Below are 15,327 nucleotides of genomic sequence, written 5' to 3'. Positions count from 1 at the left end.
CCCCACATGTCCAGAGTCAAATTTAATCCGCTCTGATCCTCTTGATGGTTTGTCCTCAGTGTGGCTGAGGATTTCTTGCCCAGTCTATGAGTCCAACCAGGTGGTTCTCTCTCCTCCTGATATTGCCACCGTAGAATCTAAGCTCTAGCAGTTCAAGAAATGTTTTCTGTTTTGTTTTTTACTTTATTCCCAGCAACTGGCCCTTGAAATCACAGAATAGACATATGAACGAGTGGAAGAATGAGCCAGTGAAGTTTGCATTTGGTCTCAGTGGATCAGTAGGCTCTTCTGGGTGACCTCCAGCAAGTTATTTCATCCTGCTTTCACTTTGCTTTTGAGACCATCAAGTAGAGCTCATAATAGCGCCTGTCTGATAAGATTGGAAGCAGTTGTGAGACCCTCGGCAACTGAGTGAGACCCATTTCAAAATAAAATTGGTCTAGAGGTATAGCTCAGAGGTAGAATACCCTTGGGTTCAACCCCCAGTAACATGCGCGCGTGTGTGCACACACACACACACACACACACACACACACACACCCCTAGAGCATGACAGAAATAAGAATTAGATGTGTCAGGACATAGTTAATATCAACAGTTACGCCTACAGCCTTCAGGAACCCAACTCACAATCACCACCTAATTGTTGCAGGTTGCCTGCCAAAGCATTCCCAGGCTATTTAAACATGGAATATAAAAGCTGTTCATTATTCAGTTGCAAATAAAGAAAAACCTGCCTTCTCTGTGGTAAAAAACAGAAGGAAAATTCATTTCCTTTACGGAATGCTCCATTCCAAATCCCTCTTCCAACCTCAACCCTAGAAGATGGTCTGATCTCCACAGGTCACTAAAAGGCACACAAGGAAGAGTTATATCTTAAATTCTGTCTAATTAAGTATTAAATAACATCAAGTAAGAGATTCCACAATGGCTCAATATAACTTAATTATAAGAAAAATAACTGACAGTGGGCAGGTCTACAACTTTTGGTGGGAATATTAGGTTAAGAAAAACACAGCATACCTCTACGGGGAAGGACTTTGATTCCATCACCAGAGAAAAAGCAAAGGCAAATTGGTACCAATCTACCCAGTAACTTGCCAATTGACTCAACTGAACACTTATAATTTAAGCCTCTAAACATCTTCATTGAATGTGTGATAGACTGAAGTTCTCTCCCCAAAAATAGGTGACCATTCTTAATAGGTGACCCTTTGGAGCACTTGATGGCTTTTGTGATACTGGCAGACCCAGCCCGGTAATCTTCCCAATGGGCAGTGTGTAGGGAACTAAACAGTCTCCACCCCCAGGAGAGGAGAGCTGATTGTAACCCTCACAGAAGCCAGAGCAGTGATCAAGAGTCATCTTCCTTCTATGTATAAATACCTCTGCGTCCCCTAAATAGTGAAAGCCACATTTATAAAAGAACATCTCCGCATAACCAGATTCAATGAGCTACTGAAAACATATCCTCACCCCAGAAGGGGAGCCACCATGAGGAACGCGTCTTACCAAGAGACAACTTGGTTTTTCAAAGCCCAAAGAGGAAATTGAGACAGAAGTGGGGAAATATATTAGCCCAAAGTAAACCGGTGATTCCTGTATTGGAGAAAGGGGAGATGGGCCCCTCTCTGGGGAGGAGGGAAATTGCATCCTGCTGGGGCCTGTGCAATGGAGCAAGTGATCCTTCCACTCTATAGTTCAAAGCAGAGGCTCTCTGCAATTGAAGGGGAACCACAGAGACTCAGGGCCTTGATGAGATGTCCTGTGCTGCAGAAGCCTCAAGCTAGCCGCTCCTCGTACTGGTTGCATATCCTTTATTATTACAAGCGTGGTGGCGCACGCTTGTAATCCCCGTGCTTGGGAGGCGGAGACAGGAGATCTCGCAGATTCTAAGCCAGCCGTGCTGGCTTAGGAGACCCTGTTTCCAAATAAAAATAAAAAAAATAGGTCTGGGAGGTAGAAGGGTTTCCAGGAACCCCAGTACCACCAGAAAAAAAAAAAAATGCTTGGGACCAGAATCATTTCAGATTTGGGGATCGCTTTTTGAATATTTGCACAGACATAATGTGGTCTCTTGGGAGTGGAACACAATTCTAAACACAAGGACACCTGCATTTCATATATGCTTTACACACAGATGCTGAAGGGAACGTCACAGGTATTGTAGGTATCGTGAATGTGCCTGGGTTTTGGCTTCTGCCCGTCTGTCACGGGAGGTTGGGTGTGGAAGTCCCCACTTGTGACATAGGGTCCACTGCACAATTTTTTCACCTTTGAAACATTTCAGACTTTGGAATTTCAGACTTTGGAATTTCAGACTAGGGATGCCCAACACTTACAAAATGGACTGGGGCAGCTGCTGACAGATGATAATCTGCACCTAGGCCTGGTGGCAACGTATCAAGGATTTCCCATAAAAGAGGCACCGCAGGGATACACACAGAGGTGATGAACCGTAGGCCCTCCCACCGTATGGACAAGTGCAGGTCAAGGGCAAAAGTAATGCTTCTGATATTGTTTCACCACCATAATGTTTCTAATACTGCCTAACCACCATATTGGGGTTTTGGTTGTTTTTTCCCCCACAGTACTGGGAATGGAACTCAGGGGCATTGTTCCTCTGCACTACACCCCCAATCCTATTTTTAGCCTTTATATTTTCAAAACAGGGTCTCACTGAGTTGCAAAGGGCCTTGCTAAGTAGCTGAGGCTGTCCGCAAACCTCTATCCTCTGGTCTCTGCCTCCTGAATGCTGGGATTGCAAGCGTGCGCCACCATGCCTGGCTGAACATATTGGGTTTTTTTTTAATACTGCTTAACCACCATATTGTTTTTTACTCCTGCTTAACCACTGTCCTGTTATTGCTCAACCACCATACTGTTTTCTAATACTGTTAGCAAAGTTTTCTAACGCGGCTCGACTCCATACAATGGCTTTAACTTGCTATGCGGACAGAGTACTAGTTGATGCCTGAGTCACAGGTTACTGGCCTACTCAGAAATAGTTTCCTGACAGGTAGAAGAAGGTCACAGAAATGAACGCTTCTACTCTATCTGCTCAACAGTGCTAGGAGGGAACGACAAGTTTCCAAACACTCTTAAGAGCATTTTTCACTTTTCTGAAACAGTTGAAACACTGATGTGGAATTTTGATTTTCTTCAAATAAAGCATCCTAGAACTGGCATTTGTGAACACACCCCCATCTCAGTGTTTAAACAGAGAGAGGTGGTAAGAAAAGGAGGGGGCCCTGGGGACCCAACGCTGCACCAGCCCTGTCTCTGTGCTGATGACTCACTGGGGTTTTTCTAAAAGATTGCGCCTTTCAACACTGAGCAGTAACCCCTGGGGCTCTGCACCGGTGTCGCTAACCACCGAAAAGACGTGTAATAGCCTTTGAATGTTGTCTATTTTAGTAAAGCTTCTCACCAACACATTATGACTGCCATCTGCTCCCACATCAAGAGGACGGTGGCAGCTAGGGGGCTATGCAGTGGAAAGATTTTCTGAGTGTCTGGGTGGCGGCCAAAGCCAAGAGAAACCCGAAACTCAACCTGGGCCACTGGGCTTGGGACTCTTTGGCAGAGCAGCGTCCCAAGTCATATTTCTAATAATAAACTGAAAGCTTTTATCCTCTGTTAAAAGAATGTCCTAAGTTGGTGGACAGGTGGGGAATCAGATTTGGGAATGAGACAAGGGAGGGGGAGAAGCCAGGACATCTTCTGAATTCATCGCTCTCAGCAGCTGCCTGCCCCACAGAAATAGAAACCCAGGCCTTAGAAGCCACTTAAAACAACACATTTGGGGTTTACTAGGCGCAGAGCATTTCGGTGTTGGAGAAAACACTTGAGACAAGTATTTTGTCACAGCAGTTGTACCAGTATTGGTAAGAGGTTACAAAATGTATTAATGTACCAGTATTGGGAAAGATTTCCAATTTTAAAATATACCTTTGGTAGTAAAGAAGGCCAGGAGCTTCAGGAAAAAGGGCCTTTTCACATTTCTAAAGAGAGGCAAGGTTCTTCAAGGACGTGAGGAAATCCTGGATTCCTGAGAAGCAACTTAACACATTTGGAATGTAACAAAACGTGTGGGGTCTGTTCTGGAGACAGAGCTGCTCCCGGCCCAGAGCGGGCGGCTCTGGCTGGGGTGGAGACAGAGCCATACCTGGGTTAGAGTTGGGGCAGCACATCTACGTATCAAAGGACCTGCCTTGGGTCTGGTCCGCTGGCTACAGGGCTGCTATAAGAAGGCCCCCAAATGCTGTATCTTTGGTAAATTTCTTCAAATACCCCCCATGCCACTCTTGAATGGCATGGGGCTGTAACTGTCTTCTGTATTTCTATCTTTTTAATAAACCTCTTTAAATCTTCAGCAAGAATCCGGACTAATGAGTGTTTATCCTCAGCTCAGGACAAGAACCCAGTTTTTCTGTTTTGGTTTTTTTGTGTGTTTTGAGGGAAATTGTGTCTGGAACCCTAACAGGGGTCCTCGGGGACAGTTTCCCCCCAAATCGTAACATCATCTTCTCAAACCGTAACAGCAATGACATGTGTTTTAAGCGTAACCAAGAGCAATGTCTACCCAGCACGTTCTGACCAGCGGCATGCTGATACCTCCAGGTCAAAAGGAGCTCGTGGATGTGTTTTAGCAGGTAGGTCAGAGATCTGAGCGAGTTCTCCTGGGATGTAGAACACAGTTCCAGTCTCTCAGGTTTAGCTCCTTTCCTTGGAAAGAGATAGCTTATAGTTGATATTCCTTTTTTCTTTCCATTATACTGCAAATCTATTAATTTCCTTGACACGGGAAGTCAAAAGAAAAGTGAGAGAGAAAACTCTTCTCTTTGCTCTATTTCTGCTCTGCAGTAAATGAGACGTGGTCTGAGAATCTCCAGTTCTCTCATGCCTACTGTGCCGCGGGCGGTCCTCACTTAATCGTGGTGTGACATCATCCCCGTGACACAGCACGCTCGGCCACCATGGCTTTTACAGAATCCAGAGGAATAAGTAGCTCGCTGAGTGATGACAATTAAGAAGGGTCTGGGGAGCAGGGACATGGGGAAGCGGGGGCACCAAGTACTGTGCGCAACTACGTCACTCTCAACATGATTTACATTGTGACCTGAGAATATAATGCACCAATAAAAGAAAAAAGAAAAATATGGGCAGTGAACCCAGCTATTTGTACCCCAACTCCAAATCTAAAGCAATAAAGACATAATAAATGAATGCTAAGAAAAGAAAGGATGGTTAACGGGCTACCGTCTAACTTAGTGACAATAATTTATAACAAAACCAATGAATTTTGTTCCTTGGATGCTGCAAAATATACAAGCATCTATAGGAAAAAGAAACCCTCGAATCATGCCTTTTTTATAGCACAGCTGAATAATTCAATTTGACCTAGAAAAGAAGAATGTTCACGCATTTGAACGTTGTACACGACCACCTTTGGTAGGTGGCAAGAGTTTTGTGTGTGAGAGAGATGTATGCTCCCATGGAAAAGTCAGAGTGAATTCCATAAAGTTTCCTTTGAAAGTTAAACAGCAAATGGCTTCTGTTTTCAAGTGAAATCCATTCTTTTCTCATCGCCGGCAGGTGCTCACCTCATTTCTCCACCCCAAAACTGGCAGGCCTGCCATATTGTTTAGCTTGTGTTATTGTCTCTCTCTGCAGAGGGAGCCTCACCCCAAGCTGCCTTCCAGGCTCTCGCTATCTGGACCAGAGCAGTCGATGCCACATGGTTGATCCCCAGTAAGCATTGAGCCGCGGTTGCTTGAGGCGGTGAAAACAACAGGTATTGATTGCCTTCTTTCATCTTGTAGGGAAGGAGGTCCCCTCATCTGCCTTGCAAAATGAGACCAACATATTCCTTTGAAAGTGGGGAAATGGATTGGAAGGCAAGAAGCTTGACACATGAGAGGCACATCTGAAGGTATTGATTCTGGAGCTGAGAACGTGAATAATAGCCCGGCTCCGCAATGTGGCAAGGATTCGCAGGCCCTCCCTGGCACCTGTGCCGATAACAAGAGTCCAGGGCAAGCAAACAGCAACTTTGACATCCACCAGGGACTTGTAAATAGTACGCCATTAATACTCTGACACCTGCTAGGTAAACATGAGCCCTCTCCAATCCACCTTCAAATGCTTCTGTGAAGAGCGAGACACAGAATGTGTTTACAGACAGACACGGGGCTGGGGAAACTATTTATTCTTCTGCTGGGTAACTGAGCAGCTGCTCTGATTAGCCCTGGACCTTTAGAAGAGGTCTTAACCTGAGATATTTGAGACAGATGCTCTGAGTTATCCGTACTGTTTCTCTGCCACAGTGTGTCCTCCTGAGAAATTAGAAACAATTTTTTCTTTGATAGAAGAGGAGAGAAAAGTTCGGTTGCCTGGAAACGCACAAAACATCAGAGCTTGAAGGCAGGCAAGGATGCTCAGCTGTGTCACCGGGCAGCTTGGCCAAATGGCCTGAAAAATTCCTACTTTGTATATCCAAATTTTTACCTAGGAAAAGACAGGTAAATATTCAGGCTATGTTACCTACCCTTGAGTGTACTTCAACTCTTCCCTCAAGGGGAAAAAAAAATCTGTAGGCCAATTCAACTTTTTCTTATATCTCATTCATAATTTGTAAGCAAACCAATTTGACTGCAAAAAAATGATGGGGAAAAATTGTTTTTAGATCATTCCAAACAGATTTCTGACTCTATCTCAAGAATAGCTGCTCATGTGAATCTTTTCCTTGACTTTTAATACATGACTTGAGTAGACTATGGTCAGTAGAATGGTTAATGGTTTGGGAGTGCATATCCTAGGCCAAAAGGCATCAGAACCCTGAACTGCAGCTGGGAGTGTGGCTCAGTTACAGAGCCAGCTGTGTGAAGTCCTGGTTATCTCAGATACACAGAAAAAAATAAAAGTAACTCCAAACCTTGCTGGCTCTGGTACCTTCCCTCAGAAATGACTGGTGTTTTCTCCACAAGATTTTCCTTTAGTTATGCCCGCTTTCTAAGTTGGGAGGACAGAATGGGCTGTTAAATTCAAAGCACTAGACCAGGGCCCAGCACGTACCTCTGGGCTTTTGTGTAAACTACTCTCCTGTTTAATCAAATTGCTATCAATATGCACTTTTTAAAGAAAAGATATCAGTGCCCACTTCATTATCTAACTACTGCATGGAAACCGACAAGAAAGAGTGAGTTTTGAAATCTTGACTGAAGCTTCTCTGGACCAGTAGTTACCAAGATTGGGAGTACACATCTCTGGGCTCATCGGCTTTTCAACCTCAGTGGTGCCAAAGGGCAGCTCGTGGTGCCGCGGTGATGGAGGAAGAGCCGTACGTCCCACGACAACAAGTCGCCCGCCCTGGGTAAGCCTGCCTACAATTAAACAGACTTGAAAGTTGGAAGAAATTCACTGGGATTTTTAAAGTGTTGCTTTAAATATTGTTATATGAGTGAACGCATCCATTTAATAACCTATCTTATTTCCCCTTTCATCTAAAATAGTTGCTTAATAACGATGTGTCTTTCTTCTATTTTTCTGCATGGATAAACACTGGTGAGATTCAGTCTTTTTCAGATTAATTCTACATCACAACACACTGTGCTTAAAAGAGAAAAGCACCAGGAAGTTAATAATATGAGTCGAAAACCAGGGGAATCAAAAGAGCAGAAAGTTAATGCTGCAACTGATTATGCAGAAAGTGCCACGGTTGGGTCCTGGCGCACATTAAATACTGTGCATCAAGTCCATTCCTGGTGCACATTAGATACTGTCTTTGAAAGAGAAAAATATAAATTGGTTTTCCTCCTGACCAATTGAACATCTAGACTTCAGCATCCCACTGACAATGTGACACTGCCTAGTGTTCCTGGACACCAGAGCAATCATGATTCATGGATAATGATCTGCTTCTATGGTGTTATTTCCAGAAAGAGTAGAGGTCAGTTTGTGCCTTCCAGGCTTAAAATTTTGTTTATCATTACTGCTTACAAATTTGTTTGAAAATTGACTGGGTATAAATTCCCTATCATGCTTATTCTGAGATATTTTCTTGTGCTATTTTTGAATCCTTTTGTTACAATCCTTTAACTTCCAAAACAAAATAGTTTATAATCATCTTTTTCCTCAAAGTTCATAATAAAATACATTTTATTATTATTATTGCGGTACTGGGGAAGGAATCCAGGGGCGCTCTACCTCTGAACTACGCCCTCAGCCCTATTTTTTATTCTTTATTTTGAAACAGGGTCGCACTGAGTTGTGAAGTGCCTTCCTAAGTAGCGGAGGCTGTCTAGGAACCATGATCCTCCTGTCTCTGCCCCACAAATGCTGGCATTGCCAGTGTGCACCACCACACCTGACGTAAAATACAGTTTATAAATCCCACAGTCTGGTTTTATTTGTACATGAGCTTGTTGATTGAACTCTAAAGTAGAAAGGTCCTAAAGCACCTCGTTCGACTGAGAATTTCTTTTCCATTTTCAAGTCATCTCCTCATTTAAAAAGATGACAGGAGCCAGCCAGTTACCAAGACGATCCTGAGACCCATCCCGCCTCCACGCTGAGGTGGTCCTCGCTCTCCCTCCCACAGGTCAATGGGTCAGGCTAAAATGGCCAAGAGTGCACTGCCTGCTGAATGAGGAAGTAGATGATGGGGAAATTAATCAACTGGATGAATTTCATAATCTATAACATTGAATTACATGCAGATTTAACAATAAAAATAATTCAAAACCCCTGAAGTAAGAGAAACAGTTTCAGCGCCCCTGCTGAAGGATTTTGATGTTCATCCTTTCAGCGAGACTTGTCTCCTGAGTAATTAGTCCTCACCGTGGTCCTCGCTGCTCCAAAGAGCTTTCCAAGTGCCTCACATGTTCAAGTCAGAGACTCGGATGGTCTTCAGGGATCGAGGAAGAATTGTGGAAAACAATGAGACCTTGATGAAGTGCAGAGTACTCTACTCGAAAGCCCAGTGGTATTAACATCAAATTAAAACCAACATCACAGTGCGACGGACGAGGACCACCACTCTGGGATCACGGCTCACTCTCCACTTCGTAAAACGTAACGTTAATCTCAGACTGAACATTCTGAATTCAGAATGCTTCCTCTATTCAGTTTTGTATGTCCCTCAGGACCAAGAATCACATTAAAAGCAAAAATAAGAAATCTTATTCCAGAATGAAACCCAGACCTGCTACTAAATAATGCAAAGAAAAACCGTCTGATGGATGGCAAGGAACTAGTTTTACGCAGAACTTTGCTAAAGTACATGTTCTATCCTGGTGTTATTCAGAAGCAAGCCAAGCAGAAAATGTGAACTCTTCTGGTTCCTTGGAGGAAAAAATAACAGGACGTGGGGGAAATGTATTGTTTTTATTTTTGTGATTATTAGTTGGTGATTTCAGTTATGCAAACAAAATTGGTTCGTAATAAATCTCTAATCATTTTTAAAGAATAAGCTTCAGCGATAGCTAGAAAGTATTATTGATAATCATGTAGTATATGAATGCAAATTTGATCTACGTTTAATAACAAAGTGCTAGTTTGGGAGCAAGTTCCATCACCATTCTCAAGAGTGTTCCCTTCAACCTGTCTTGAACATGGCACACTAGCTATCTAATGAACAATACCGGCCCATTTGGCTTGAGTGGGATTCGTCCAGCCACAACTCCTGCCGATTTACTCGATTTGACTCCCCATGGCTCAAGCCCTCTGTCCTGCACAGGTGAGTGAGTTCAGTCCAGTAGGGGGTTTGCCCTGAGTAACACACCCCAAGGATGCTGCCCAACTTGCCCTCCCAGAGGCCAAGTCACGGAGAGGCTTGCAGATCCACTGAAGACGCTCAGCTCACACTGCTTCTTAACCATACAGAAAAAGGCAAAAAGAGAATAATGGAGCAACTTAGAAGATCAAGAAGGGCGTGGAGAGACCGCACCACACCATCTCAGTCTGAGATCACACAAACATCCTACGTTCTGTCTCTCAGTTGCATGAATATTCTCTGCAGGAAGTTTGGTTACCAGCACCAGAGTTCAGGGCTGGGGAGGGATGGAGAAACCTGCCCGGCCAAGGAGACACAGGGAGCCACTGCGAAGATACAGGAGCAGATGGTTACCAGGATGCTGAGCAGCTGAGGTTTACCTAAGTCTTGCATGGAGCCTGTGTGGCATCATCGGGACAGAGCTTGCTGGGGCCTCAGGGGTTGGGTGACGGCCTCTCAAGCTACAAGTGGCAGGATTGGCGCCTTCTTCTTCCATCCTTACCTCTCCTGCCACTTTTGTGAGTCTTGTCATGTTTGCTATCAAATATCGTTGGTGTGTTTCCATAGAGTGCTGACCTTTAATCTTTGACATCCATTCTGTGCTTTTTTTTTACAAGCCACCACTTTATTGTGATTGTCCTTTTTATACATTCAATTCAACTCAGAAGCTATTAACTTTTCTCATTATGCCTTTATTTTTGTGAGGATATATGAATACGAAGGGCCCTTTTTTGACTTTTAAAAACATGTCTAAGACAAGGGCAAAGAAATTAATCTTAAATGTAATCCCAAAGAATGGATACCTTAGTCTTTTTCAAAACATTCATATATTAAACTGTGCAGTGTTCCATAGTTTTACCAAAAAAAATTTGGAAAGCTAAATTGGCAAGTTGATGTATTAAATTTAAAGAAGATATCTAGAAGTCTCCACTTGAAATGCCTAGGATAAGATCTCAATTTTTTTTTTTTTTTTTTTTTTTTGGTGGTACTGAGGGTGGAACCCAAGGGCTTTCTACCTCCGGGCTCTACTCCCAGACCTATTTTATACTTTATTTGGAAACAGGGACAGGGTCTCACTAAGTTGCTGAGAGCCTCACTGAGTAGCTGAGGCTGGCTTCAAACCTGCACAATCCTCCTGACTAAAGGGATTACAAGCGTGCCCACCACGCCAGGCTGAACCTCCAATTTTTAACATGATTTTAATAGAACCATTGTTCTTTCATCTTGACTATTTAAATTTGCGTGCATGAGCCTAGCTAATCACTGATAGGTTAACTGCTTTTCAACTTCAGCTAGTTGAACTATGCATACATATACATATATTACTATTAATTATGTAATACATAATATATATTTCAAATATACAGCTAAACAGTCATGAGTACATTTTTAAAATGAAGTAAAATCATTTTTTAACTGTTGATATAGTTTACATAATCAGAAGAAACTATTGGTGTAAAATGTGGAAAAGGGATTTTAATTCTATCCATCTTATTTTCATGTAAACTGTGGGACCAGGCCACCTACTAGTCAGACGTGACAACTGAAACTGTCATCAGGATTGTACATTGTGTAGATTAGAATTGAAAGGCTAGGAAGCATCGCCTAAGAACAGAATATCAAGCAAGAGGTTTAAGTAGGAGCAAATGGGAAGAAACTTTTAGCAGCAAAAGAACTTCCGATACTAAGCTTTAGGAAAGTGTTTCAGAGAAAGAGTGTGTTTCTGTCCCGGCAGCTTTTTTTTAATTATAATTTGACAGGGTGTTGTCATACACACTTCAAAGTTGTAAGTTGGACTCCATCCTCCTCTAGTCAAAGCTACTTAAAATAAAAATCCCTTGAACAAGTGAACTAAGGAGCCCGTGTCTGAAGACCACCAGCCGAGGAGGAGCCTGGCAAGGGACAGATGCCCCGAGCAGCCCGCGTCCTCGGCCTGTTTGGTTCCAGCCCAGAAGAGGTGACACTAGAGTTAAATTCCCTGAGCTTTAGTTTCTCATCTTAAAATTAAGCATTTCAATGTCAACCTCAATTTACTTAATGTGTAAAAGACGTCATTTTTATCTTATTGAGTACTTAGTGTATACCTTTCACTAGCTAAATTAAATCGTGTTTGAAAACATAAAAAGTTATGAGCCGGGCGTGGTGGCGCACGCTTGTAATCCCCGGGCTTGGGAGGCGGAGACAGGAGGATCGCGCAGGTTCGAAGCCAGCCGCGCTGTTTTAAGAGAACCTGTTTCCAAATAAAAAAGTATAAAAATAGGTCTGGGGGTGTAACCCAGCGGTAGAAGGGCTTCCAGGAACCCCAGTACCACCAAAAGAAAAAAAAGAAAAAGAGAAAATATAAAAAGTTAAGGAGAAAATCCTTTCCCTCCCAATGGGGTCCTTCAAGTAAAGAAATAACACACTTATAGATGCTCCCTAGAGTTTTATTTCTGTGTGGAAGTGGAGATTGGCATGCCTTTAGGTCCGTCCACAAGATACATCATTTGGTCCTTGCTGATAAAAGAAAATGCTCACCTCAGACTTCTCAACTATCTATTTGCTCAATTAATATTTCTATTTTGCCTGCTGTGCCTCCTCAAAGTAAATATATACATATACTTTGCTTGATTTTAGAGCCAATACAATGAAGGAAGAAAACCCAAGCATGTGGCAATGTGGCTCTTCCAACCCAGTTGAGAATCCACATCAGTGTAGAACAAAGTCACAATTTTTCGTGAATCTGTGACATCAAATCCACGGGCTTTTGGAGTTAAATAAAGCCACAGAAAGATAATGGAATCGAGGTGTTATCCAGAAGCAACAGGGTGCCTGGTATTGTGTCACCGAAGAGTGGCAGGGTCTGCTTGCCCCTCGTGACATGCTCGGGAAGCCATTCTCAGGGCCAAGTTACCCCTGCCAACAGGGCAGGACAGCTAAGGAGCGAGGTCCTCTTCTAAGTTACACACATGCTCGACTCTGTCATCCTCCTGTCTCAGTCTCCCAAATACTGGCCAAGATGGCCTTCCTCATAAACTATGTGCTTTATGATTTCTAGAATGGCTGAAATACTTCAAAATGAATTAAAAATAAGGCATGTGTCTACTAAATCAATAGCTGTACCACTGCATTTTACTTGCTGTGCAATATGGATTTTCTAGCCTTTGTTTTCTATATCTCCTAGGTCTCTGACATGTAAAAACGAGATTGATTTTCCAAAGTGTGAGCTTCTGAGTACAGAGTAGAATCCACCAGGAAATGAGCCTGCCCTCGAGGGATACAGCAAATAAGGTAAATGTACTCTAAACTACGTGTCTATTTAGAGTCAAAGATGATAACTGGAGAATATCCTTGACCTCAGCGTTACGCACTTCAAAATCCCTTCATAGCGATAGCTGCCAGAGCTTCCTGTCTTCCCTCTTTAATGAGGCTTCAGGCATCTCTCACTAAGGGTAATCTGTGTCTGAAATAAACCATGTTGATAAAAACCTACTTGTAGTAGAAATAGTAAGGAACTATTAACTATTGCCTGTTCACATATATATATGTGTGTGTGTATACATACATGATATACACATATATACACATACATATATGTGCATATGCATACATACAATATATATGTGTGTGTATATATATATATATATGTACACTGGGCTACACGCTCAGCCCATTTTTATTTATTTTTTGTTTGAAACAGTGTTTACTAAATTACCATACATAGGCCTCAAACCTGTTATCCTCCTGTCTCGGTCTCCCAAGTCCTGGGATTATAGGCATGCACCACTGTGTCCTGTTGCTTAAATATATTTTTTAAAGTTACTTGATATACTTTTAAAAGTTTTAGCTATAAATTAACTAAAAATTAATCTAACTATAAATGACTTACAAGTGCCCAACTTCCTAAACCTTATCTCCAGTGTGTGAGTATGTGTGTTTCCTAAATTAAAAGACTTATCATTGTGTATATATATATATCATATATATATATCATATATATAATATTTTTCTTGAACTTCGTGATGGCAGTGTTTGTTTTTTTCTAAAAGTGTAACATTCCACATCCATGAAGTTCAGGTTCATAGTGTCACAATTTAATACATCATTTAAAGTGTGTTCCAGCTAACCTGGATCCTAAATGATGCCGTAAGAATAACTCGAGGAACTTTTACAAAATGCAAATCCTGTGCCCCCCCTTCAGTTATCCTCATCCACTGAGGCATGTGCAATCTGGGGGGAAGTTAACGGCCAAAGTAGTTGTGATTAAGGATGCCGGCTGGTGCAAACATCACTCAGCGAGCAGCTCCACCGATCACCTGGGTAGCAATGACAGTCCCGCCGAGTGGCCTTTGGTGAGCGGGCCTGTCTCCTGGCACATGGTTCTGCTTCACATGCTCAGTGCCCGACCTTGGCTGCTTCCTTCTCGTCATAGAAATCTTACCAAGTAGGCACCATGATTTTTGCCACTGTATAGGTGACAGTGAAGATGACCGGGTGCACTGGCCCTCCACAGGCGCAGAGAGCAAGCTCTGTGAGGAGCTAAGATGCAGACTCAGATGTCTATATTCTAGGAGCCTGTATTTATGACCACCATGAGAGACTGCCTCTCACTGTCACAGGAGTGAACATCAATTTGTCAAACTTAAGTCCCTTTCTAGAAAAATAGCAAGAGAAGATAGAAGGAAACACATAGGAGAAACCCCTTAAACATGCATTACTATAAAAACATCACTAAGCTGGACATGAACCCAATTTTAAAACAATGAAAGATGTCATAAAAATAATAGATTTTTAATATAGAAAATATTCTGTATATGAAACTCCTGAAGTCTGAATTGGGTTGAAAAACCAAGATATGATGATTAGTTTTTTTAATGTCAACTTGTTTTGGTTGTGGGTATCCAGAGATCTGGCTAAACATGACTTCTGGAAATGTCTGTGAGAGTGTTTGCAGAACAGATAAGAATCTGAATAGGTGGACTAAGTGATGAAGAGTTTTCATCCACACCCCATTGTGGGTAGGCAGCACTGAGGATGGGGAGAGAACAAGAAGGTCAAGGGAGGAAGAATTTTCTCTGTGCCTCCCTGAGGAAGAGGAACACTGGTCTCACTGCAAGATGGGGGCAGACATCATCATTGGCGCTCTGAACTCCCAGGCCTTTGGTGCCAACTAAACTACACGCCCAGGCCTCCTGGCCAGCTTGCAGATCAGAGTTCTCAGCCTCTCCAACCAGGAGAGACAAGTCTCTATTATAAATCGTGTGTGTGTGTGTGTGTGTGTGTGTGTGTGTGTGTGTGTACCTTCTAACAATACATGTATTTGTGTGTTTGTGTGTGTATATACCTTCTAACAGAATACATGTATTCTGCTAGTTTTATTTCTCTGGAGAATCCTAATGTATCATAAGATAAACTTGGCAAGAGATTTCTAAGAGAAATCCATGTCTCTGAGGGATAGTAATATATGACCTGTATGTGTTCTATTTTCTTGGTGTTATCTGTACTGCCAAAAAATCTCTCTCCAGGGTGTAGAATACAGACTCATTTTTAGAGATGGATAAAAATAGCACTTC

This window comes from Muscardinus avellanarius (assembly GCF_963383645.1).
Source record: "Muscardinus avellanarius genome assembly, chromosome: 6".
Taxonomy (NCBI): domain Eukaryota; kingdom Metazoa; phylum Chordata; class Mammalia; order Rodentia; family Gliridae; genus Muscardinus; species Muscardinus avellanarius.
Note: the sequence above shows the minus strand (reverse complement) of the source record.